At 37.4% G+C, this 14,543-nt stretch overlaps 1 protein-coding gene across 1 annotated transcript in view; it reads right to left on the minus strand.

Annotated features, from left to right (window-relative positions):
• ptc (protein patched) overlaps positions 1 to 14,543 on the minus strand; it is an 84,988-nt gene that overhangs the window by 36,065 nt on the left and 34,380 nt on the right. The gene's annotated exons all lie outside the window — the stretch shown is intronic.

Genomic DNA, 14,543 nt, shown 5'->3' on the forward strand with positions numbered 1-14,543 from the left:
ATGTTCATGTACGTAGCTACTGCTTAATAAATGAAACGAATCTCTGTTTGCTTCTCTTTCGTCATTGTGCTATCCATTGTTATTGGGTTGACAACTAAGTGATTGCGGATTTTGTCAATACCACCTAATGACAAGATCCGCAATCTCTTAGTTGTCAACCCAATATTTCTGTTTGACCATCCAAGGGTAAAAAAGAACAAGGAGTCAAGTGCCCCAGACTAAACAGCCAAGTATCGTACGTTTGAAAATTTCTTATTCTTACCAACGCATTTCTACGTTATTCCGCATACTGCAAAAAAAAAAGAAAAAAGGAGAGAAAAAATGAAGACCAAAGGAAAAGAAAAGAAAAGAAAATATACAGCCTATTCCGGCGTTTCCTCGGGTGTATTTAGTTGGTACGATAGTTTCTGGTAATTTCTGGTAATTCGTCAAAGAATGCCGCGTCTAAAATACAGGTTTGGAACGCAGTTGTCTTTCTTCAAAGGGCGAACTCACTACCTGGACCCTTTTCAGTTGGCTGGAACCGCGGCTGACCAGAGTCACGAGGCAGACCATCAGGGGGATTGGCCGGTTGCTTTATTCGCGACTCGTGCCACTTTAAGCTTTCGACGGCCTGGTAATGTTTATGCTCAAGACGATTCCTCGAAGAGAAACATCGAGAGCTGGCCCGGTGTCGTAACACACGTTTCTATAGCTTTACGGATATATACCTACCGGGAAAAATTTCTGGCAGGATACCAATGAAAGCGTTCGCCGAAGAAGACATGGAAATAGCTCTGTTATGGGTCGCAACCGTCGCCCTCGCTGTCACGTACACGACAACCCCATCGATCTTGTCGGAACGAGTCATTACACGTTCACCGTCCGTATCGTTTAAACGTATTAATCGTAACACGGAACGTTTCATGCTAATTATTCTGTGGTTTGCAATTGGACAGATTGTTTGCTTGTAAATTGCACATATTTAAAACGTAATTTATACTATTTTATTATTAGACGATATTTATAGATATTTGTAGCTTCTCACTGGTTAAGGTGTAGAAACTGCTTTGCAATTATACCGCATCGTTTATCCATTTAAAATTGTTAATTGTATTTTATATGTTATAGAAATAGAAATAGAAATAGAATAGTTATAGAAATAGAATGGAAATAGTTTGTTAGATTAGGTTAGGTTTGTTAGGTTTAGTTATATCAGTTTTGTATATATACACACAAAACTATATATATATAAATAATAATAACAAACTATATATATACATATATATATAGTTTTATTATATATATATCTATAGCATACAGAAATGTCAAGAAAAAAGATTTTATAAATCTGCAAACAATAGTGCCAGTTAATATAATAAAATTATATATATAAAGCAAGTAGAACTAAGTGTAACAAACTTCATTTGTAATATTCGTGTTAAATTTTATATGTATATTCCTAAATAATTGTACATTATGTTATTAATTATTATATTATTATTGATTATATATTATTAATTACAAATGTCAATAATGAAACTTTCTTTCAAGAAATGAATTAGTACTTCAGGCTGCAAATTGGAGAAAAGATTGAAACAAAAGCTGCAATTCAAAATGAAATCTTTCAAATGAAACCTTACTATTGACGTTATATTAAATGGCGTTATAATTAACAAATTTTTCTTCTCTAACTTCTCTCTATATTGTACATGTATATAGATTAATTGCAACGTTAATTAAATCCAATAGCATTATGTTGTACATCTGTTACACTGACAAGGATATAATATATGCATTAGATTTTTAATAAGTTCCTAAAATAACAAATAAATAAACTATAAGATTCATTAAACGAAACGACACTGTATGGTTATTTACTATCCACCTGCTGAGTCTCATGTTTCTTATACAATCATTTTAGTTGATTTCTCCGGCAGAGGCGAACAAATTGCTCATTAACGAAAAGCAAATCGGTTTCATTAAAACCGGTTCCATAAAACAAAACACGCCCCCTCTAAATCCATTACGAAATCAGTTTCCTCAGCTCCTTTATGTTCGTGTTTCCTTCGAATGAGCAAAGATTTTCATATAGATAATTATTGCTAATAGAAACATATTTTCTCTCCTCCCAAAGAAGCCACAATATTTCAACATTGAAGATTGAGAAAAGTCAAACAAATAAGGAAGCGCTTATTTGTAAATTCAATTGATTATACCATGAAAGATTTTATTTCCATCTTTGCTTCTTTTATAATATAATGTGCAAAAATGTTTAACTGAGAAATAAATACATATATGATAATATGTATGTAAAGTGAATACATATGAATATATGGAAAAATGATGGTACATGTGAATGACAATAAATGATGAAAAATAATGATGTATATAAATCAGTATAGGTAAAATGAATACATATGAATGGATGTAAAAATAATAATATATATAAATACACAAATAATATATAATAATATGTATTCATTTTACATATTATTGTGTATTCATTTTACATGTTATTATGTATTCATTTAATGATGATTGCATATTTATAGTTTTATATGAATATATGTATAAATGCATAAATAATATATAATAACATGTATTCTTTTACATATTATTATGCATTCATTTTATGATAAATACATATTTATATTTTGATATGAATACATATGAATATATGTAAATATGATAATATACGTAAATGTATAAATAATATAAACATGTATGCATTTTACATGTTATTTACGTTTGCACTTATTTTTGGTATTTATATTTAAAATAATATGTATTCATTTACTTACATAAAACATAACGAATAATACAACTACATACAAGTAGTTAAAAAGAACAAATCTCAAAGTTAATTTTGTTCGCAACGAAAGCATTATCGTATTATACCATATTATATTACTAAACACGCCGTACAAAATTACAAGAAACGAAACACGACCCGCATCGGATATTTCGTTCCAAACAATTCCTACAGCGAACGCAAGCAACATCGAGCATCGAAAATCCTACATTCCTTTAAACTATCAATGAACGATTTCCAAAATAAAAAATAAAAAGATCGTCAAATCCATACATTCCAAGGCTCCTAATATACCGGATGACCCAAGACTCGAAACTGACAGGCCGAGCCACAAAACCATTCAGAAGATCGGACTAAGAGGTGGGTGTCCCGGGTTCCGTGTCTCGCGCGAACCAAGGATACGCGTATTCATCGGAAAGCAACGCGGGAAGGGCACGAGAATGACGTCTGACACGGGGTACGTCGGGACCCCACCTAGTCGGATTTCACCGTCAAAAATGCCGACGGCGTATTTGCTCGTTCCGCCACGGCGCGGCCTCCGGAGACCACCCGTGTTGCCCGCTATCAAGACGGTTCTCAACCATCCACGATCATGCAACGCCGTTACAGGATCGTCCACATGAGACGTAACTAACGTTGGATGTTTGAAACCGCAGCTCGGAGAAAAGTTAGTCGAACTATTTTAAAATTATGGAAATTCGAAGTATTAATTCGATATAGTAAAACAATAACCCCCTCCCCTCTAATCGAATGCTATGTTAGATATAGTAAATATCGGTAAATATTGTCCATATTATATCAGTAAACGTACCAGTCTATATAATGTAATATTGAAATACTGTGTATATATATAATATAGTCAATTTATTTAACAGACCAGTAAATGTATATTAGTAATATGAAGAAATAATAAAATAGTGTAATATGTAAATATCAGAATGTTGAATACCATTTGAACGTAATATTTTCCAATAGTGAATTATTTTAAATATTTATAAAAAATATAGTATATATTTAATAATATAATACTAATTATAATAATGAAATAATAATGTAATATTATAAAGTAAATATTTTATAATATTAGTACTGTTACATAATCCATTTATATGATCTATTATAAAATAATATATATCATTAAATATATTAGTAATATCAGAAAATAATGAAATAGTGTAATATGTAAATATCAGAATGTTGAATACCATTTGAACGTAATATTTTCCAGTAATGAATTTTTTTTTAAATATTTATAAAAAATATAGTATATATTTAATAATATAATATTAATTATAATAATGAAATAATAATGTAATATTATAAAGTAAATATTTTATAATATTAGTACTGTTACATAATCCATTTATATGATCTATTATAAAATAATATATATCATTAAATATATTAGTAATATCAGAAAATAATGAAATAGTGTAATATGTAAATATCAGAATGTTGAATACCATTTGAACGTAATATTTTCCAGTAATGAATTTTTTTTTAAATATTTATAAAAAATATAGTATATATTTAATAATATAATATTAATTATAATAATGAAATAATAATGTAATATTATAAAGTAAATATTTTATAATATTAGTACTGTTACATAATCCATTTATATGATCTATTATAAAATAATATATATCATTACATATATTAGTAATATCAGAAAATAATGAAATAATATAATATGTAAATATCAGAATGTTGAATACCACTCAAACGTAATATTTCCCAGTAATGAATTTTTTCTGTTTCAAATACGTACATATTTTATAATATTAGTACTGTAACCTACTCCATTCATATAATTATAACATCATTAAATATATTAATAATATCAGGAAATAATAAAATAGTGTAATATGTAAATATCCGAATGCTGTACCATCTGAACGTAATATTCCCCAGTAACAACACATTTTGATTTTATTAGTGTTCATATACAAAATATCTCCGAAAGCATGGTACAAGCGTTTGGGCGGTGATTCTAAATAAAGAAACAAATGGAAAAAGAATAACATTTTTACGTTCGAGGCTTCGTTTCCGAGAGAAATAAGTTTGAAAATCCATCAGGTGCCCGTATGCTAATTATAAATTCCGAGGTATCCGACTTCTCTTTCTACTCGTGTTGCTAATAATTCAATCGGACGAGTATAGCTACGTATACGCAGCAACACGATCAACATTTTCAACACGTGTTACGCTGATAAAACGATTCTTAAAAAGCGATAGTCTTATCCTTATTTATGAAACCATTGGAAATGCCGACACCGTGGAAATAAGATAACAGTCATGACAAGAAGCAAACGGCGACACTGTCCGCGTTTATAAATATCGATAGGATCAGAAAGAACAGTATCCAAAGAACACGAAGATTACGTGTGTAACGCACGAGCAACATTCGCCTCCAGCGTTGCCATTTTCTCATCCCTGATATTTCTAATTTTTCTACGACTCGATCGTCGCACGCCGAATAAATGTTAGTAACTTTTATTCTCCTGTGAGAGAAACGCTCTTAAATGTGCTGCAAAAATTCTTCCTTCGCAAGAAGGTCCAAAAATGGCCATTTTTTAACAACCTGCTTTGGGACGATTCGATGTGTTCCAGATTACATCATCACGTACGAAATGCCAGTGAATAAGAAGCCAGCTGGCTGAGGAGACGGCGGGCGGTCTTTCGAGTCGATATTCAGGGGTGTACGAAGCGAAGACGAACGAGGATAGCAGAGGCCTCATCGTGACCAATCTGAGGGACAGGGACGAATATCCCGCGATCGTAAAGCTCGAAGGACGAGCAATAATGAGGGCGGCGTGAAGAAACGACGCGCGACCGCGTGGCTTCCCTTCCTATTCCTATGGAATTTCGAACGGCTCGAATATACAGCGTGGATTGGAATCTGTAAGATTTTTTTTCTATCACACACTCTGGTAACCAGAGTTGGGCGGAACGTAATTCGATTAACTGATGTTAAGTCAAGTGGCCGATATCAGAATTTAATTTCAAATTGTACATTCCTCTTGTACATGTGACTTTATGTAAATTCCTATTTTATCTGATTAATCAATTTCTCAATTTTTGTTAATATATTATGTAATTAACATATTAAAGAAAATTGTAATATACTAATATATTTATTCAATCAATTTCTAATATATAATATATACTAATCGATTTCTCAATTATTGTTCATACATTATATAATTAATATATTAATTATAATTATATTAATTCAATCCATTTCTAATCTACAATTTCTAATAATATATTATATATGTTAATCAATGTCTCAATTTTGTTTAATATATTAATTATATAATATATTAACGAAAATTGAGAAATTGATTAATATTATATTATTTACAAAAATTGATTGATATTATATTAATGGATGATTAATTGATGAAATTGATTTATATTATATCAATGATATAATATATTAACAAAAATTGAGAAATTGATTAATACAAATATATTTGACAAATATAATTATATATAATTATAACGAGAATTTATCTACTGATTATTGCTGATTAGATTGCTGATTATTTAATAATGATTAATGACCAAAGACAGAATCAAAAGTTGTTGCAATCAATGACTAATTTACTAATCAACAATCATCCCATTAATCATCGCGTTTCTGATTACGATTTACTCCGTAGGTTTCCCGTAATAGCAACACCATGAATATTTCAGTTCCACCGAATCGTACAATACTAGCCAATCAGAATTATGTAAAAAACTTTATAAACATGCGCGGTCAGCCGTATTGTACAATTTTCAAAATGTACAAATACACGTTACAGGTGCTTATAAAATATAAATGAATCGTTGAGTGATTTAAAAATTATTGATTAATGATCCTCCGTGATACAAGTTATTCGTGACTATGATTTATTTATTAACGATCGTATAGATTGATTGACGATTACTATTACTGCGACTATATTAAATAATCGATTACAGAAATCGATTAAAAAATAATCAATTACTGTCCAACTCTATTCTGATTCTTTGCATCCTTGGTATTCACGTGATTGAGTGTTTTGTTGGGGTTAGGTTGGGGTTAGGTTGGGCTAAGTGCAGAATGTATAAGTGCAAATTGCAAAAGTTTTTATTTTACGTTTTACCGGGTTTTAATTTTAGTTGAATTAGAGAATTTTATCCGTGTGAATTTCGTAGAAGAAAATGTCGACTGTAAACTAACAACAAGTAAAGAATCACCTGAAACTTCTGTCCTTCACTGTATACTCCACTCAACATGGAATTCTTTTTCACCCGTAATAAAATCTCCATCAAAAAATATGTTTCCGGGCGTGTGCGATCGTTTGAATTATCGCCGGCTAACGAACGCCGGATAATTAATCAGAAATAATTGCCCGTATTTATCTACCCTCCAATCTATAGACTGTTTGTATAATACACGCGTATCGTGACGCGAGTTAATGAAAGTCGTTACGAGACGTTATGTAATACCGTTCTAGGAGGGGCAGGGGGAAGGAACACGATCGTAGACGGTCGAGGAAAGCAGTCGATTTAGCTTTGGTGGAATAAAGGGTCATCGTTACCGACCTGGGTAAGAGGGACAGATACTCCCTGAGCGTAAAACTCTGGGCAGACCAACACGGTAATGAAGGTAGCGCGAAGAAGAAGGGAACCTGATTGCGCACGTTCGACCTTTTCCTCCTGCCTCTTTCTCTTTTCTTTCCTACGGGTGCGCTACGAACAGCGTGGAATGTCGAAAACCGCTACGTATTTGTTCACGGACAACAATAGCAGCGACCTTCTTACCGAGCGAGCTATCGGCCAGTTTCAACTTACAATGACAGCACTCGAGAAAACGTAGTACAGATCATTTTTATTGTTGCACTGTGGCACGCGTACGGTTGTAACAAACCGTGTTGTAGCGGTTATTGATACCGGACGACGTACACAGGGGGATCATTTACTCAAATCACTTTATCGACGGGGTATCGAGTACTTTGAAGGCTTCAACACGCGCTACAGGTCGTTTCTGTGCACACGGCCGATCTGTATGATTATTGCGAGGACGAAGTGATATTTGATACGTGCTATGGTAATCGAACGCTTCCTCTAGGTAACCTCTTCTTTTAGCTGTGAGCGCAAAAAATACACAACGTTGTTGACTAGCGTATAACGTCCTACGTGACGATGGGAACGTTGGAAGTATGGAATTTAAGAAGAATTTACGTTCGTAAATAATGAAATAATATAATTAATAAGTAAGTAATAATTAGAAATTAGTGTCAACTATTCCGACTTCTTTATCCAGTCACTCCACATTGATTTCATTCGCTAGACATCTTTAAGCTGTCGGTTTCAATGTGAATCACATTGCGCGATATTTTACTTAGATGACCAATGATAATATTATAACGTATTCAACAATAATAATGTTAATAATAATATTGAACAGTAATTGATAAAAAAAATTGTTTAAATTGCTTCCCATCAACTTGCTGTCTTTAGAATACGTTTTAAGTAGAACACGCAAAATAGTAGGGAGTTATTGAAGAGAATATTAAAGAAGAATTAGGAGCGTGAAGAATCATTGCAAATTTAACCAATCAACTGCGTTCGTCGCGTATATACGTCGACCCAAAACTTTATTTCAGTGCGATTGACGCGTATACTCGTCGTATAAAATAAACAAGTTACCATTTACTATAAAAAATCCAAATTTTAGTAAGAAGTAATAAGAATGTTATTTAGTAATATGTTTTTACATTATACTGTCAGTAAAACTGCTATATATTTTATGAACAAAAAATTTGATTAATTTAAAATAAAAATTATTCTCCGTATAATGTGTTCCTTTTTACAAACTAAGTTTATTATTTTTCCCGTTATATTGGACATGCCCGAATTGCCTATGTAACCTTGTTGCCTTACAAATTGGGTGAATATTTTACATTACACTATTTTAATGAAAATATAGTATAATAAATATAATATGATTAAATTTTTTAGTCGAATGTGTCGAACAAATTATTGAGAAATATGCAATTCCACAAACGCAAACTTTGAAAGTTGGTCGACCACAAAACCTACGCGTCTCATCGGAAAACATTTGCCTAATTTTATACCAGCTATGTCATCAAAAGCAAATCCACTTTGCCACGCTGAAAAAACCAACTAAATCTCTTCCATCTTCTTTTACTTCTTCTTCCTTACGAATTTGATTATTTCGTTGCAATTTTCAGATTTCCTATAACGCTAACTTTTCCAACGATCAACTGTTCATTTCTTCGAATAAAACTGTAAGCCACCGTCATTTCGCTTTAATTTCGTCGTAAAATTCACAACACGAGCATTCTCCCTGCGCATTTCCCACGCGTACACTCGTCGTCGCTTGTTTTCATTTACGTCCACAGCTTTCTCAAACTAAATTCCCCAGTCAACTGGTTAAAACCGTCTCGCGGAATTCGCCCCATGACGAGGCGAGTGCGATTCCAGCGAGCTGCTTCCGAGTACACGTTTATTTCTCCGTGGAGAGCCGCACAGAAAAGAAGATAAGAAAGAAGCGGTGGCGGAATATCCGCGAATCTTCTCGGAATCGAGTCAACAATAGGAAAAGTAGATATCTGTAATTATCTGCAAGCTACCGCGTCGCGCTCAGCGCCATAAGAGAGACGCGACCGAAACGGCAAACATTTACCGGTGCGACGATCGAAACGCTGGAAAACGCGCGCTGCGAGAGGCAGAGGACCCGTAAATCTGAGGCAGCCTGTACTTAGGCCGCGGACTCCATCTTACAAACATAGGCGCGCGAGTTTCATAGCCGAACGTTTCCTTACGAACGGAATCACTTACAACGAGTTTCTCGATCTCCCCTCTCCGTGCTTGGTGCCGCCCACGTGAACGAGCGCGCAGCCTCTGCGCGCACGCGCTCCGCGGACAAGATGAATCAGCCTGTAGAATGCAGCGCGGACCATCGAGCGTAATAAAGACACTATTCTCTCTCTCTCTCTCTTTCTCTCTGTACGCTCTGCGTAGCACGAAACATGCGTCTTAACGGAGGCAAGCGAGCAAAAGGACGGAGACGGAGGCTGAGGAGAAAGAGAGAAGAAGCTTGGAAGGGAAAAGAGGCGAAGAGAATATACCGAGCGCCTGTGATTCAGCCAAGGGTAGAGAAGAAAGAAGAGGAAGGGGAGAGGAAACGCGCATCTTGATTTATCGGCGGGGCGTCTCTATAATTATTTCTCCGTCCCTGTCTGCCACACGGGGGCAAGATCGCGTTCCCGGTCTATCCGCGCCCTTCCGGCTACCGTGATCGTACCGTGTAAGAATCTACTTTGCTCTCTGTCCCTCCGGGGCACCTTTGAATGGCCGCGTGTTTCGCCTTTGTCCACCCCGTCTCATTCAGCCGACGCGTCGGGTCGCCGCCACCGACACAACCACGCACGCTCTGTCCGTTTGTTTGCCGATCGCAGATCGACCACGTGGCGCGCTCCATCGACAGATCGTCGCGTTGCGGCGATTGCGATCTCAGCGCAGCGCAGACGGTGCCACGAATCGTCAGCCGTTCGATCGCGCCACTCGTCTTCGATCTGCCATCGCTTCTCATTGGCGCATTTTTACGAGAATCGAGAAAGTACTATCTGTATACAGAATACCGTAGAAGGTATTATAGAAAACTGCCTTAGCTTCGTTCGTATATTAAGACAACGTAAGCCTACCAAATTTTCTGTTTGTTCAGCTTGAGTCTTCTAACGCGACCATTTAAAATAGCTCGTAAGTTAGTCGTCAGTTGTATGAGAAGATGTTTCAAATAAAAGTTGCACGATATCTAGGGCAACGTACGGTGTTCTAGTTCATTTTCTGTTACCTTAGTTTTGTAACGAGATATTACAGTCGCCTTCAGTTTTCGAACGTCTCGTGGATCCTCATGGGATCCTCCAGTGCTCATGGAATGTCTAAATAGTTTTTCTCCAATTCGAGTAAATCGTCAAATTTTGCGTAAAAAGGCGGGATTCAAAAGAAATAATTTCTGAGATATTTTTTAAACAAGCTCGATTTCGATCTATCTATCTGTCTATCACACTCTATGCACCTGCGTGATCGCGAACAAAGTCGTGTTAAGAATCACGTTGACCGAGCGTATTTTCTAATACAAGATTATTAATTTGAAAATATGTCATGATTATTCATAAAATTTTGATCACTTCCAACGTGACGGTCGAGAGTAATTTTAGTAATTTTCCGATTTTTAAAGTCTCGGTAATCGCGTTAATTATTGCCACGGATAGGCAAAGATGGGAGGCAGAGAGCTGTGGAAATACGCTTCGTATTTCTACATTTGGCGTATTTTTTACTTCTCGAACGTACCGCTATTCGTCCAACGTCAGCGTGTCTCAAACGAGAGAGCGAATGTCAGGTTTGTAAACCAGCAATTCGTAATACCAAACCGCAAACGAGTAAACCAATTGCACGATCGTTCAGCTGCCTGTGATCACACGTGCACACTGACAACCTACGATTGTACGTACATTGCCGAGCAAAAGTTCGAAATCATCGTCTTTCACAACATCCAAGCACTTGAAGAAAATTAGACTTTCTTTCCCTTTTAGGAATTTTTAATTAAATACAAAAAAAAAAAATAGAAATTATGTCCGTAGCCTTAATTTTGTTTCAAATTGGGTTGGCAACTAAGTGATTGCGGATTTTCTCATTGCCACCTAATGACAAGATCCGCAATTACTTAGTTGCCAAGCCAATATATGCTTCGCATACTTCGCGTATTTTCCCGCGCTGTATGAACTCTATAGATTTTGCGACTTCGTAATTCCGTAATTTTCAATTCCCCCGTAAGCGGATACAATGTTCGGTCTAATCGTTGCCACCGAGCTCGGTTAGAAGTAACAGTACTTGCTTGCGGTTAGCATCGCGTATTCAGGTTCCGTAGCCGCGCGGTCCGAGTGCGGACGAGCGGTGTATATCAGCGTGACGATTGCGTTCGCGGGAATCTCGGGAAACGGACGATCCGCCCGTAGCTGCAGCTCGATTTAACGAGCGCCTTGGAAATTGCACGTACCGGAAAATAATTAGGCGACGGTTCCCCGGAGAATAAAACGGGCTGCTTCTGCCACATGCGACAAAACCAGCACGCAGCGGTCCTCCTCCTCTTCTCATCTGCTGTCGGCGAGAAGGAAGAAGCGACGTTTAACGATAATTCGATGCTCGCCCCAATAGCAGGAATGGAGAGTGCGGCCACCGGACCGACACGACCGACAGAGCCTTGAATCAACAGTATGGTCAAGGTCCGGAGAAAAAGGGGAAAAGAGTGGAAAGGGAGACGCAGAAAAGAAAGAAGAAACGACGGAGCGAGCACAACACGGACAGCTCGTTCCTTTTCTCTCGCAACACCAACCAACATGGCTCGTACAACTACGAGGGAGAGAACAGGTGCAACGAGCGGCCCTTTGATTCCGTGCAACGAACAGAAACGACCGAGAGCGAGCAAGAGCGAGAAAGTGGGCGAGAGAGACAAAGAGAGAAACAGACGGATCACTCCCACCCCCTTTTTCGTGGTTCTCGTGCTTCGTCCTTAAATGCCTCGGCAGCGGCACAAACAACCACGGTGGCAACCCTCCTTAACTTCTCCTCCTTAAATTTCAAACGAGGAGGTTTAACAGCCGGACAAGGTAGGACGCGATCGTGAAATCGTTAAAGGGATATTCCGTCCAATTACCGGTTATACGTTAATTTCGTGATATTGCTAGCCAAAAGGCTACCACAGCTCTCTTCGCTAACCGCGAAACGCTTAGTCGAAAATACTGCCGTCCATTGGTCTCTCTGTGTGGATAAGCCGAATGGGATTCACCTTTTGGCCAGCATTTTTCCTCCCTTCTTTCGTAACCATCGCCTTCCGTCGATTCTTAGAAACTACCTGACTCGTTTGTGGCGTTTGTGGTTTCTACATTTCGCCAGCGTTCGTAAAAATGCCACGAGTCGTGTAACACGAGTGGCAGAGGAACTGCGCAGATAACACACACAGAGCAAAACAGATCGTCTTTCACCGTACGTTCAACTAATCGAGCGTCCGTGGCCATTGTCCGCTGCGCGCGTCGTCCATCGTTGTCGATCGTACAGACCGAACGCGATTTCCAAACGCTTCGCATAGCGCGCGTAATATTGCGATTTATTGGCTTGGCAACTACGCCACTAAGCAACTTTGACAAAAGCCGCAATCACCTAGTTGCCAACCCAATACGTTTACATTCGACGTACATTTACCGAGTCACGTGGGTTCTCAGGTTTTCCAGCGAGAAACTTCTCAATACGATTTTTGGCATCGACCAAATTCCTTAAAAAGTGCAATGGTTTCCGGAAACTTGCCGAGCGGCCCATATCTTCACGGAAGACTCGTACGAGTAGCCGAGTACCTTCGTGTGCAGCCGCGTGTAGTATTCGCGTGGCACCTCTTGTTATATTTTTCGCACGCCATCGTCGTATGGTTGGCACCAGGCGTTGCATAAAAATCACGCGAACCATTCACGCGTTGCGAAATTGGTTGCATTCGATTATCGTATTTGTTGTAATTACATAGTACAGGCACGCGTATTATAAGCAGCTAAAAGTAAACTTTTGAAAGCCTGGCGCTACAACGTGTAGGTAAAAGTCACGCGAACCAATCACGCATCCTAAAATCTGTTACTGTCAATTATCATATTCGTTGCAGCCGTGTAATACGTTTCATCAAACGAATTTACGGCGTGAAGCAATTCTTGCAGACTCAGCTGCATCGTATAACAGAAAATCATACGAATACCATCTATTGACAAAATCCGCAATCACCTAGTTGCCAAGCCAATAGTTGTAAACTTATAGTTCTAGTCTTATCGCTTCATTATATAGATGCTTCATTAAATTTTGAAACATTTCTTTTCTGTCACACAAACCTATAGTGTACGATACTTCGTTTCGAAATGTCCGAAGTAATCGACGATTATTGTTCTTTTTATTATTTAATTTGTACTTTACAATTTATCCAGCTGGACATTCCGTAAATTACGACGATTATTGAACGATCGATTAAGAAATTGCCCGATTTGTTCGGGAAGTAATTTTGTTTCTTTCATTGAGATGTCGCTAGTCGTATCTCCAAACAGTTGACTTCATTGCACGAAGGAAACTGCACAATTTTTGTGATTGAAATTGTACTTTCGCATGCTATGTGCTCTTTACAGTTTCTCGCACCCTTTCAAGTTTCTGTAAACGTGCGTGGCCCACCTATGATCCACTCTACGATAAAATAGGTGAAAGTCGTCGAGGACCGAACGTATTCTATTTTCTCTTTGTGGAATCGGACAATGCAGCGCCTATGGGCCGACATCTGTCGCTGGATCAACGTTCCACGAAACGCTGTCCCTTGACACTTTACGGATAAGTTCCGGAAAATGGATTCTTCCGTCCTGGAAGCTGATGCCTTTCCTGGTGTTAACAAGATTGAACGTATGTCAACGTCGTGAAAACGCACGTGTGGACAGCTTTATGGCGTGTGAAAATACAAAAATCACGTTCTTCCCTTTGCCAAGGGTGTGTCGGGTTTTCCCCTCTGAAGCAGCGATGAAACCAGCCAGAAGCTCGGTGACATTTCCTTGAACGATTTATTTAGCGACCGTACACACACACACACACACACACATACATGCACATCTATATCTCGTGCTTGCTGGATGCTGGTTTTAGCTCGATTCAGCTTTTGCGTATTAATAGC

This window comes from Bombus vancouverensis, chromosome 17, assembly GCF_051014615.1.
Source record: "Bombus vancouverensis nearcticus chromosome 17, iyBomVanc1_principal, whole genome shotgun sequence".
In the NCBI taxonomy this organism is placed as follows: Eukaryota; Metazoa; Arthropoda; class Insecta; order Hymenoptera; family Apidae; genus Bombus; species Bombus vancouverensis.